General features: G+C 35.1%; 1 long non-coding RNA gene across 1 annotated transcript; it reads right to left on the bottom strand.

Annotated features, from left to right (window-relative positions):
* Positions 1-326: 326 nt before the first annotated feature.
* LOC130726975 (uncharacterized) lies at positions 327-2363 on the bottom strand. The gene is made up of 3 exons (XR_009015068.1): positions 1896-2363; positions 1657-1726; positions 327-634 (listed from the first exon to the last, which is right to left on the bottom strand). It is a non-coding gene; the product is annotated as an uncharacterized LOC130726975 (long non-coding RNA).
* Positions 2364-12525: the final 10162 nt, after the last annotated feature.

Below are 12525 nucleotides of genomic sequence, written 5' to 3'. Positions count from 1 at the left end.
ATTTTTAATTGTGATATTTAAATTTATATAGAGGTAAAAAAAATGTAAATGGAAGAAGCTTTGGAATATCAAAATACATATTAATTATAATTATATTGAAGAAGTTCATTAAAACTTTATTGTGCACTACATTTTTAGTATATTGTGCATATTTTTCATCTTTCTCAACAATAAGTATATTCAATTTGGTGGTGTTACTCTAGAAAACACAAGGTGATTGTCACGACCCAAAATCCTAAGCCGTGACCGGCGCACAGACTACCACCCTAGTCTGGCAAGCCTCATCCTCATAGAATCATTTTTCAAACAATTTATTCAAAATAAACTTGTACACATAATATATAAGATTTCAGCAAAATCTCTTTTGTAGTTCCAATAGCTACAAATAACATCTGCCAATAAGTTCTTCCGTAGCTAGTATTTCAAGTAAAATATAAAATCAACTCGAGCACTCAAGTGCCAACTCTTGAAAATAAAATAACAAATAACAATCCCAAATTTAAATCCACCTAGGACTCCCTATAGCTGCAGATGACCAAGATTGCATAAAAGACACCAATATGACAACCTGCCAAAGGAAATAAGCTGAATGATCTGAAACTGACAACAGTCTGCTACTCAGTTGCCTGAAAATCTGTGGAGAGAAATACGGAATGGGGTAAGTCACAAAGACTTAGTGAGCAGTCAACAACCACCATGAACAGGAAGGGGAAACAGAATAGGCACGAGTTTTTCACTATCAGATCAGAGTGGATAATACACATAATATTAATAAAATTAATAATAACCATTTCAAATAAGAGATGATCAAGCTGCCAAGTTTATAAACAATTGTTTCAACGAAATTGAATAAAAATCATGTCAATCATATGAAAGCATTTCAAAATCAGAAATAAAATTAATAGGGTCACACATGTAGAACCATGAGGCGGCTCCATCGCGTTGATAGCCCTTTCCTCCTACGGGGTGGCCTTTCCCTAGGGGCGGCTCCATCTAACGGATAGCCCTTTCCTTTCTCAAGTCACATCGTGTCATCGGGGGAAGCTACATCTCGTTGATAGCCCTTTCCTCTTAAGGATTATCGTATCCAAGAGGCGGCTCCATCTAACGGATAACCCTCTCCACCCGGAATCATGTCATATCTCATCAATCTCATCGGGGGAAGCTACATCTCGTTGATAGCCCTTTCCGTGCACTGGCGGCTCCATCTAACGTATAGCCCTCTCCACCCGAAATCAAATAACTAGGTGCACCTAGGCCGTTACCTCCGTTAACGGCTACGGGGTTCTAACATGTATTCCCACAAAAACAGTTTCTCAAACCATATCAAGTCTCATCAACAGTATCAAAATCAGCTTTCCAATGCTCATCATAGCTTTTCAAAATAATATTCTCAACATCAACTTTTCAACGCTCATCAAAGCTTTTCAAGTTCACCATCTCAAATTTGCATAATTTCAAAATTAAACCAATGTCTTTCTCTTCACATATCAATTCACAAAATCACTTCATAAAATCAGCTTTCAGAGTTCAAGAATGACAGTCAAACATATAAAAACATATTTCCCCAATTTAGATAAATAGGCAATATGATAAAGTAATTAAATCAGTTATAGGACTGTTAAAAATATGTCATAGCAGTTGAAAACCACTCACAACTACGGCGAGTCAACTGAACCGCTCTCAAAAGCTCCACGCCAACCGAACGAACCACTAGCCGATAAATCTGAACACCAAAATTTAACTTCAAACCTTCAGCATTAATTACCTTATGTCATACTACCCGTGAGCAATTATGAAATCCCCAATTATGTACCCAAAGCCCTAAAATAATTCTACTCAAGAATAATACACATTACAATATCATTCTCTAAATTTATGGGCTGTAGGTATACCTTAGTAAATCAAATAAGCAGTTCTGAAAGAGCGGGTACTCTTCTCCTTCGGAGCACAAACCCTAACTCCCAAAATATTTATCTCCAAATCCCTTCCACATGAATATTGAAATTCTCTTTCATGGGTGTGTATTTTGCACGGCGAGATTTTGTGCAGTTTGGCAAAAGAAGACCAAGAAAGTGAAGAAGAGAAGCGAAGGTTGTTGTTATCGCAAAGGCAAAGGGAAAAGAAATACGAGACAGAGAGTGAGAGAGACAATTTGCAAATGTTAGGATTTAGGATTAGTAATGGGGGGTGGGTACTGTTACGTGGATTTTGAGTAAGGAGGTATAATTTTTTTAGTTTTTTTTTTTTTTTTATCCTTTCTCCTAATCATATTTTTATAACAATAAAGATTATAGGAATTAATATATAATGAAACGGGTCGTTTCAGTGATAACTTCACATAGTTAGTTATCACTGATATAATTTAGTTTTTCTTAATTATATTTATAATTACTATATTTAGCAAATATTAAAATTTAAAATGCTTAACTATTGATTTTTTAACAAATCATTAAGTAAATGAAGCATTAGAAAAATACATAATAGAATTAGAAAACAACAGAAGCTCTAATCAAATAAAAAAGCGGAAAAATCCTCAATCCAGTGGTGGTGAGGCAGCCCATGTGAGGCATCTTGTAAAGCACGCAACTATTTGGAAGAAAAGTGTTACATGGAAGGAGAACTGAATTGCACAAGCACAATCGTCTGGAATCAAGGTGCGCATCATTTGCATCGAAGGATCCATCTCCCATGATAGCACATCTCCCACGATAGCACCCACGTCGTTATCATATCGCTCTGCTCCTCTTCATCGAATCCAAAAACCTTCCAAACCCATCAACATGTACCTCAAATACCATGGTGGCACCATCATTCTCGGTTCCCTCTGCATCCATGTTAAGTTTCTCTATTTCTATTTTCCCTCAGTCTCATTTCTTACAACCCATTTTGCTGCATCCATGTTGAAAAAGGTGATTTAATAACTTCCCTTGTTAAAATGTGCCATTATTGTAACAATTTCTTTCACTCCATTGTCTTAAAAAAATAAACTCAACTAAAGTTTCTAGCTACGTTATCATTTTCTACTCTTAATTTTAGCAGGTGTAATCAGTATAAGGATGCTACCTCTTTTCTTATTTTTTCCAGTTCCCATATTTTGGAAAGTTAAGAAAAACAACTCATATTTTAGGTGGTTGAAAAGGCATATTAAAAAGAAAAAGTAACTTGTTTGTTTCTGTTTTTCTAGTTTGCTAGGTGTGCTTGATGCCACCATCTAATGTACTGGATCTTCCTTTAATTTCTTTTATACAATTTGGATTTTAAAAAAAAAGTAACTACTTTTGGGTTTGGGGCGTTGAGACTGGTTTTCTAATTTTATGTCAGTGGCAATCCAAGCAAGTATCTTCAGTACTTATGTAATTGGAGCCAATTTGAAGTCATATTTTTCAATTGATTGAAATCTTTAAAATTTGTTTCCTATTCTCTATTATAATTGTTCATTCATTTTATGGTCATTGTAGTTATTTATAGATCCAGATTTGGTGCTAGGGAACATTTTGAGTGGTACGTACTTTCAAATTTGGCCAATGATGTGTTGGTGGCATGAAGATCGAAGTTCTTTTAAAGTCACTTGCACCAACTTCTAAAGTATATTTCTATGTTGTTGGACATTTGTTCTCTTTGATGGATTGAATTGGGTTGCTATTATTTTGTCCATTTTTTTTGAAAGGAAAAATTCATATATAATAGCACAAGGGGTGCTATACCCAAGTACAAACAGTTTAAACAATAAAGAGTAACCAAGCCACTTAGCCATAATGACAAATATGTAGGACAATATTGAGGAGTGAAAGATTCCTATTCTTATGAAATCCTAAGTGAAGAGTACAGTGATGTATTATATTTTACACTTACAAATTCAGTGATCATAGAAATTTCAGTGGTTCACATTTTGTTGTTGGCTGGAAAGGTAACTTGGCAAAAGTTTCCTTTCTGTTAGGTGTTGTGTATTAGTTTTTTTTATGTTAATGAGTTGTGTCACATAGATACACAAATGATGATGTATTTGAATGATTCAATTGGATGAACAAAATAGTATAGAAAAGCATAAGAGAGACTATAAAGTAGTTAACTACCTGATGAAGCAGCAAACACAAAATTTTTTTCCAGCCCTTAGTCTTGCAATGATTGTCCTGTAGAGAAAGTTTTTTCTAGTACCTCCATGTCGTAAACAAAGTAGAGCCCTCCAGTATTGGTGGTTGATAAGTGCCATTTTTACGTATATTTGAATTCATTTTAGGCACTTATCTTAAGTGATTCATGAGAAATCCTTATTAGTTCTCCTCATCTTGATTGGAATTTGTTATTTGATTGAGAATTAAGCTCAAATGTGTTTTATGATTGATTATATTCTCAAATTTTGATGTAGGGTCTAAGTTCTCAAGAAAAAATGTATATTTTCATGAGACTTGAAGAATTTTTGGATCATCAAGGTAGGTATAGGAGGCTAGAGAGAAGGCTTTGGAGCCGGTTTCATCGCCGGGGAACCGTCACGGATTCGGTTTTTCATTGTTCTTCTTCTCTTTTATGATTGTAAAGCTATCCATGGAAATGGATAGCTAATTTCTCATTTGTTGGGATTAGAACTAGTTGTTTTGATGCTCATGTAATCTATTTGATTTCCTTTCATGCAAATTTGATGTTTCTATGTTAAAGAATCAATGGTTTTCTCTTTTGCTTCATGCTATATCTCAGGTTGATCCCCTTGGGTATTTTGATTGATTCAAACTTGTGTAGGGAACTCACACGTTCTTGAGTCTGAACTAGAGTTAATCATATGTATCTTTGCCATGATTCAATGATTTTACCTTGTGCTTTATGCTTGTTTTGAATTGATCACCTAGAACATGAATTTAGGTTTAATAGGATGGTGGGAACTAGCTATTTAAACCTGAAATAGGTAAAATCATCTAATGATTCTAAGGTCTAGGGATAGGGTTAGATCATTAGTCCATTCAAACATCCATGCTTAATGCTACTCACTATTGTTAATCGATCAAGGGATTGAGGGTTAATATAGCTGAGTTGATAATCTTCTACGCCGGGGGACTGGGTAGTAAGATAAGAAATGGTGGGAGAAATCAATTTCATAGAACTATATTTGTATGTGAATCAATAGAATACATAGAGGTCAGACAACGAAACTCTAATCTCAGCAAAACTATCTACCTTGGTGAATCCAACTCTTTTATCTTCTTTATTTATGTTTTTATGTTTTTAAACAAACACCCAATATATTTGTAAACCATCATTTAAGTCTGTTAGCTATTGAACGGCATAAGTATTACACCTCCCTGTGGATACGACAAAACCCTTTACTATACTACAATTGAGTCTTGAGAGATTCAACGTAGAGTGGTAAAAAAATCTTTCAACAAATTGGCGCCGTTGCCGGGGAGGTGTGCCAATACTAATTGCATTGCAATAGTTTTCATTCTCGAATGATTGTGAATATAATGTATAGTTCTTGTTTTCAGTTTGTCTTTCCTTGTTGTTACTAATCTCTTGTGTTAGTTAGCTAGTTCAAGAGGAGAAACAACGAGAAGCTTCTGAATCACTACCTTCTTAAAATGTTTCAATCATCTCAGAGATACTATGCTCCTGAAGAGGATAGGATTTCTAAGCTTGAGGATACCTGGGTGCAATTCATGCAATTGACAATGATTCATCAAAGGAATACTGAGACTTCCATCAAGAACTTGGAGAATCAATTGGGAAAGCTAGCTAATATGGTATATGAACATGGAAGAGCAATGGTTGAAGCACAAGTGAAAGAAAGTGATGAAGAAGAAGAAAAACCAAAAAAAGAAGAAACAGATCCAACCCTTCACCACTTACCGATTCCTTCAAGCTCTCCACAGGTAAAACATGAAGAGGATGAGGTAAGCTTTGAAGAATTTGATAATATATCACATCACCAACACAATGATGAAATTCTTAATGTTGAGCATATAGATGTTGTATTTGGTGATAGGTTTGATGAGCTGGCTGAATCCGATTCTTCAAAGAATTGTAAATTCGCATTCATTCATATGCATGCTAATAGCTTGGCATGTGAGTTGAGTGTAGGTGAATTGGTTTGGGTTGAGAAAATGAAGAAAAATAAAGAACTTTTGCTGGCTTGGAAAGCTTTTTATAGGAAATTAGATGAAATCCAAGTCAAACGGCCTAAGAAGAGGAAGGGGTTATATTATAACCCTTGTTTGTGGTCACCATGATTGTGTTTGCGTCAAGCTAATGACGTTAAACGAGCGCTTCCTGGGAGGCAACCCAGTGTTTTTATTGCTTTTGTTATATTTATGTGTTTTCATGTATTTTTAGAACTAGGGTAGTGATTTTGTGAAGCTTAGATTAAATTTGTGCTTTAAGGTGCTTCACAAGTTTTGATAGATATATTGAGTGTGTTTAAAGGTTTTGGAAGCAATGAAAGTGATGAATTTGGAATTTGAGGGATTGACTTGTGAAAATGCATGAAAACTGATTGAAATTTGGATCATGTGAAATTTCTTTTCAAAATCTGCAATTGAGAGTTGTAACAAGTCCAAATTTAGATTTAGCATGCATATGGATGGTTGGTGTGTATGGTTTGAGTGTTTTGCAAAATTCGGGGCATGAGGTTGTGAGTTTCAGTTGAAAAACTAGTCACTCCTTGTCATTTTCTACATAAACAGTGCAAAATTGCATTTCAATCTTTTGAACAAGCTCTATTATGCATTAGGAAGTTGATATCTATGTGTTAGGATAGTTTCATTAGGAACTTGGTGAGTTTTGAGGTCACTTTATGTGTGAATGCTTAAATTAGTGCTTTTCTTGATCATGAGTGGTGATTTGAACTCTAAGGTCTTGAACAAGTTTTAAATGATGTTAATACATGATTTTGAGGCCTAGCATGAAGGAAATGTAAGAATTTCAAAATATGAGGTATTGAGTTGTGAACTAATGAAATTTGACCCTATTTGAACTTGAAATGTCTTATGTGCTAAATATGCTTCAATTTCTAATCTTAAGTTATGCACAAGTTTCTTAGGTCATTTGTATGTGTTTGGAGTGAATTGCATGTTCTAGAAATGATCACATCAAAATATGACATTTTGAGTTGTGAAAAGCATGAAAACTTGCTCTTGAAGCCTAGAAGTGTGAATTTTTGATAAATTGGGCATGGATGTTGAATCACAAGGTCTGGACATGTTTCAAATGACAAATGAGTGTGAATACATCAATTGGTTTGCTTGAAAAGTTTAAATCTCACATTTTGGTATGTTCACTTGTGATTAAAGAGAATTTGAGTTTTGGATACATGTGCCAATTTGATGCTTAGATTTTGGAGATTTGAATGAAAAAGATGTTTGGAATCCATTGCTACAGGTTTTAATGATCACGTAGATGGTTTTGATGAAGAACAAAAGGTGATAATTTTGCTTAGAATAGGATTTGGTGGTAAATGTTGGGAGTTGCTGTTTTTTTTACTGGTATAGGCCGCCTAGCGGGCCTCAGAAGCCGCCCTGCGGCCTAAAACACTGCTGCAGGTTGCTCAGCGCATCTCAGAGAGTGCTCAGCGATATCTCAATGACAGCACTACACTCTTTTCTTCAAACGAGCATAACTTCTTCAATTCTTATCGGATTTGAGCAAATGAACACTCTATGGAAAGCTATTTAAGTCTATTTTCATATGTACTAGGGTTGGAATTGTTTCAATGCTTTTATTTTCTCATTTATCCCTTGAACTCTAATATGTTTTTCTAGTGACTGTAAGGCAGATTAACAAAAGAATCATACAATTTGGCCTGAGGACAGTCCAATTCTCATGGAGGGAGAGAGAGATCAAGGATATAAGTAGAGAGCTTGGGTTCAAAGCATTTACATCATGAGGGAGTCCTTTTCACTTTGTTTTTAGTGTCTTTTTAATAGTATAGTTTTATATATAGCACTTGTGTCTCGGATTTCCATGATTCTCTTACTGTTTCAATACTTGCATGACTATTGTAAGAATTGCTTGATATATGGTACGAAAATGAATGATTCCATGATTGAAATTGTGCTTGCACTCATTGATACCATGACTTGATATGATTGCATGATTTACTTGGAATTCTTGAAGCATAACATGAAAATTACTTGAAAATCAGGGTTATTTGAAACTTTTTAGCCTGTGAGGGAGTGTTCCTATACACTGTGAGTTGAGAGAACATCATTGAATTATATGGTTAACTTTGTTTGAGTCTCTTACAAACATTGGTTGCATGGAATTTCTAGGAAATGATCAAGGCATGTTTTGTTCTATATATATGGCTACTTAGCCAAATAGCCTACCTATGCCATTAAAATCCATTTGTTACCCCTTTGAGCCTGAAATTTGAAGATGTGTTTTGTTCATGATTATGACCCTTAAGCCTAAAAGAAAAACAATGACTTTCCTAAGCTTAATAAGCAAAGAGAGCATTCTTAGTGTGGGTTGTTTGCAAGTTGGGGGGAGAAGGCTTTTGTGCTAAAGTTTTTATGTGATTTGAATCCAATCTCTTTGTAAATATTGTCAAATATGTGCATGCTTCCAAAGAGAAAAAATGCAAAAAGAGAAAGAAAAAAAAAGAACAAAAAGAACAAAAAGAACAAAAAGAGAATAAAGAAGAGATTGATGAAAAACAAAGGGTTGAGTTGAATTGAAAATGGTGAATGAGAGTTGGTTTAAAGCAAGTTGAGAGGAGTGAAGTGAAGTGTGATTGCTCTCTTTCCTTGTTGAGTTTCTTTGCATATCTTGAAAAACCAAACTCTTTGAAGCCTAGCCTCGTTACAACCTTTAAAAGTCCTTAGTGATCCTTGATTGCACATGTGACTTTGATGATTGAAGAGACATGTAACAATCTTGACTTCTGTGATTCATTGATGCATATGAGGGAAACACAGACCTTGCCTGATTTACATGCTATATCTTGGCTTGATTGAGTGATTCCCTGATCAAGAGTAATTGATTGTATGTCTATTGAGTTCTAGGTTGAATAAGTAGTTGTATTAATGTTATGCATTCTCTTGTGGGCATCATGTTTCTCTTTTGGATCATTGATTCAATCTTTGTGAGATCTTGTAAATTGAGCTTTGAAAAAGTTTTAGTCATGCTTGTTTGATTAAAGTCTTTACCTTTTGTTTGAGGACAAACAAAGTGCTAAGTTGGGGGGAGTTGATAAGTGCCATTTTTACGTATATTTGAATTCATTTTAGGCACTTATCTTAAGTGATTCATGAGAAATCCTTATTAGTTCTCCTAATCTTGATTGATATTTGTTATTTGATTGAGAATTAAGCTCAAATGTGTTTTATGATTGATTATATTCTCAAATTTTGAAGTAGGGTCTAAGTTCTCAAGAAAAAATGTATATTTTCATGAGACTTGAAGAATTTTTGGATCATCAAGGTGCCCAGCGCTTGTCAGTGGCCGCCCAGCGCCTATGGCGGTTCCAGAAACCTAACCTTGAAGTAACTGGGCGCCCAGCGCCAATAAAGGGGCACCCAACACTCTACACAGATGCAGAAATCATTATAAAAGGATTTTTCTTTAGTTTCAAAAGAGAACTCGATTTTGGAGACTTAGAACAGAACCCAAACAGAGAGAACTTGAAGGAGATCATCAAGGAAGGTCTAGGAGGCTAGAGAGAAGGCTTTGGAGCCGGTTTCATCGCCGGGGAACCGTCACGGATTCGGTTTTTCATCGTTCTTCTTCTCTTTTATGATTGTAAAGCTATCCATGGAAATGGATAGCTAATTTCTCATTTGTTGGGATTAGAACTAGTTGTTTTGATGCTCATGTAATCTATTTGATTTCCTTTCATGCAAATTTGATGTTTCTATGTTAAAGAATCAATGGTTTTCTCTTTTGCTTCATGCTATATCTCAGGTTGATCCCCTTGGGTATTTTGATTGATTCAAACTTGTGTAGGGAACTCACACGTTCTTGAGTCTGAACTAGAGTTAATCATATGTATCTTTGCCATGATTCAATGATTTTACCTTGTGCTTTATGCTTGTTTTGGATTGATCACCTAGAACATGAATTTAGGTTTAATAGGATGGTGGGAACTAGCTATTTAAACCTGAAATAGGTAAAATCATCTAATGATTCTAAGGTCTAGGGATAGGGTTAGATCATTAGTCCATTCAAACATCCATGCTTAATGCTACTCATTATTGTTAATCGATCAAGGGATTGAGTGTTAATATAGCTGAGTTGATAATCTTCTACGCCGGGGGACTGGGTAGTAAGATAAGAAATGGTGGGAGGAATCAATTTCATAGAACTATATTTGTATGTGAATCAATAGAATACATAGAGGTCAGACAACGAAACTCTAATATCAGCAAAACTATCTACCTTGGTGAATCCAACTCTTTTATCTTCTTTATTTATGTTTTTATGTTTTTAAACAAACACCCAATATATTTGTAAACCATCATTTAAGTCTGTTAGCTATTGAACGGCATAAGTATTACACCTCCCTGTGGATACGACAAAACCCTTTACTATACTACAATTGAGTCTTGAGAGATTCAACGTAGAGTGGTAAAAAAATCTTTCAACAGTGGTTACCACGTGTATAACATGATTGTATATTTCTCTTTGCTGCTCATTTAGTAATGAGTGACATCTTTCGTGCTTCTCTTCTCTAATAAGTGTGTTGTCCAATGTTTCTATTGCTGAGTTCTGGCAATGGAATTCCATCAAAATCAATGAGATATTACTTACGATTCTTGATCAAAATCTTCTCAATTTCAATCAACTAATGTTATAAAAAATGACATACTTGTTGAAATAGCTAGTGACGGTATCCATTTTTTTCTCACTTTGATGGAGTCGATATGTATGACTTAAGTGTGTGAGTGATTTGTTTATATAGAGATACACAATAGATGCATAGTTTAATTTAATCCATTGTATTTTTTTTTGATGTAGGTAGCTGAAAAGTCTTTAATTTTTTTTATCAGTTTGGAAGTTGCAGTACTGCCATATAATTGTATAATGCAGGTTACGAAATCTGAGTGATTTCCTCAAGGAGGTAACTGTTAATATATGAATAGCCCGTCTCAGTTACAAAAATTGTTAAGAAATGGTTCACATCCTGTGTTCTAGAAATGTCCATCTTTTAATTAATAAGTTGAATAGCTTAGTTACTGAAGTAGTTACGAAATGGTTCACCATTCAAATCATGTGTTCTAGAAATGCATCCTTTTAATAGCATTTTATTACATAATGAAGGTTACGGCCTTTTAATAGCTTTTTTTTTCATAATGCAAGTTATGAAAGCTGTTATGAAATACTAAGATGAATAGCCTTTTGTTCAACTTCATTTCTTAATGTAGCATAAAAACACTTTATTGCTTAATCTATTTAATACTAAGCTACTAAGCTAAAGTGGGTTTACATATATATATAGATAGATAGTTTTTTAATTTAAAATTATTTTATATTTATTATTATTTTTAATAAATATTATTTTCTTATTTTAAGTTTATAAATGTTGTTATTTAATTTAAGTGGTTGAATAGTTTTTGACAATATAAATTTTTTCAATTTTAATTCTATTATTGTTTAATATATTTATTACAATTTTTTGGGATGCTTTAAATACAATGCAAAACTTGAGTTTTGCTTAAGCATATATATATATATATATATATATATATATATATATATATATAGATGATAGATCAAAAAATGTACACATATGTTATAGTTTTTTTTTTGGTACATGGTGCTAAACGAAAGAAAAACTAAGGCCTCAATTGAGGAGCACCAAGGCTATCCGCTAGCAGCAAAGGAGCAAGACCCGAAGGAGGCTCTATGAAGTGTTGGAGTTGCACCGAAGGAAGATCAGCACCAAGCTTTGCCGTGAAATCCGTCGGGCCATTACCCTCCCGAGGAGTATGTCGCAACTCAACTTGCCAAGATCGATGCAGCATGGACTGATAGAAAAAATAAGAGCAGCATAGACATGAAACTGAGGAACGGACCCCTTCATCATGTCAACAACTAGAGCAGAATCAAAGAAGACATGTACGTGACGATAGCCCTTGTCCCAACAAGCACGAAGGCCCTGAAGGATAGCCATCAATTCAGCGTGGAGAATCTCGGAATGCCCAATAGAGACCGCGAATCCTAGGAGGAAACCACTTCCCCCATCCTCAGCACCCCACCGAACCCCGCTGATCTAGGATTCCCTTTGGAGCTACCACCTACGTTCAAACAGACCCAACCTTGTGCTGGAAACTGCCACGTAACCCACCGAGGGGATCGCACAAGACCATGACGCATCACACCATCCAGCACACGGAGAAGAGGAGCAACGATACCAGTAACAAAATGGACTGAGCTAGCAGTCTCCTCAAATACAGAACAACAACGGTTCTTCCAAATACACCAAGCAAGGATGAATAATTTCTCCAAATTTACTTCTGGAACCGAGTCCACCCAGCCGCGAAAGGAGAAGCTACTCCAGAAATCCCCAGCAGAGAACCCAACGGAGAGCCACACACACTT

The sequence above is a fragment of the Lotus japonicus genome, chromosome 6 (assembly GCF_012489685.1).
Source record: "Lotus japonicus ecotype B-129 chromosome 6, LjGifu_v1.2".
NCBI classification, from domain to species: domain Eukaryota; kingdom Viridiplantae; phylum Streptophyta; class Magnoliopsida; order Fabales; family Fabaceae; genus Lotus; species Lotus japonicus.
This window is presented reverse-complemented; position numbering and strand designations above follow the sequence as displayed.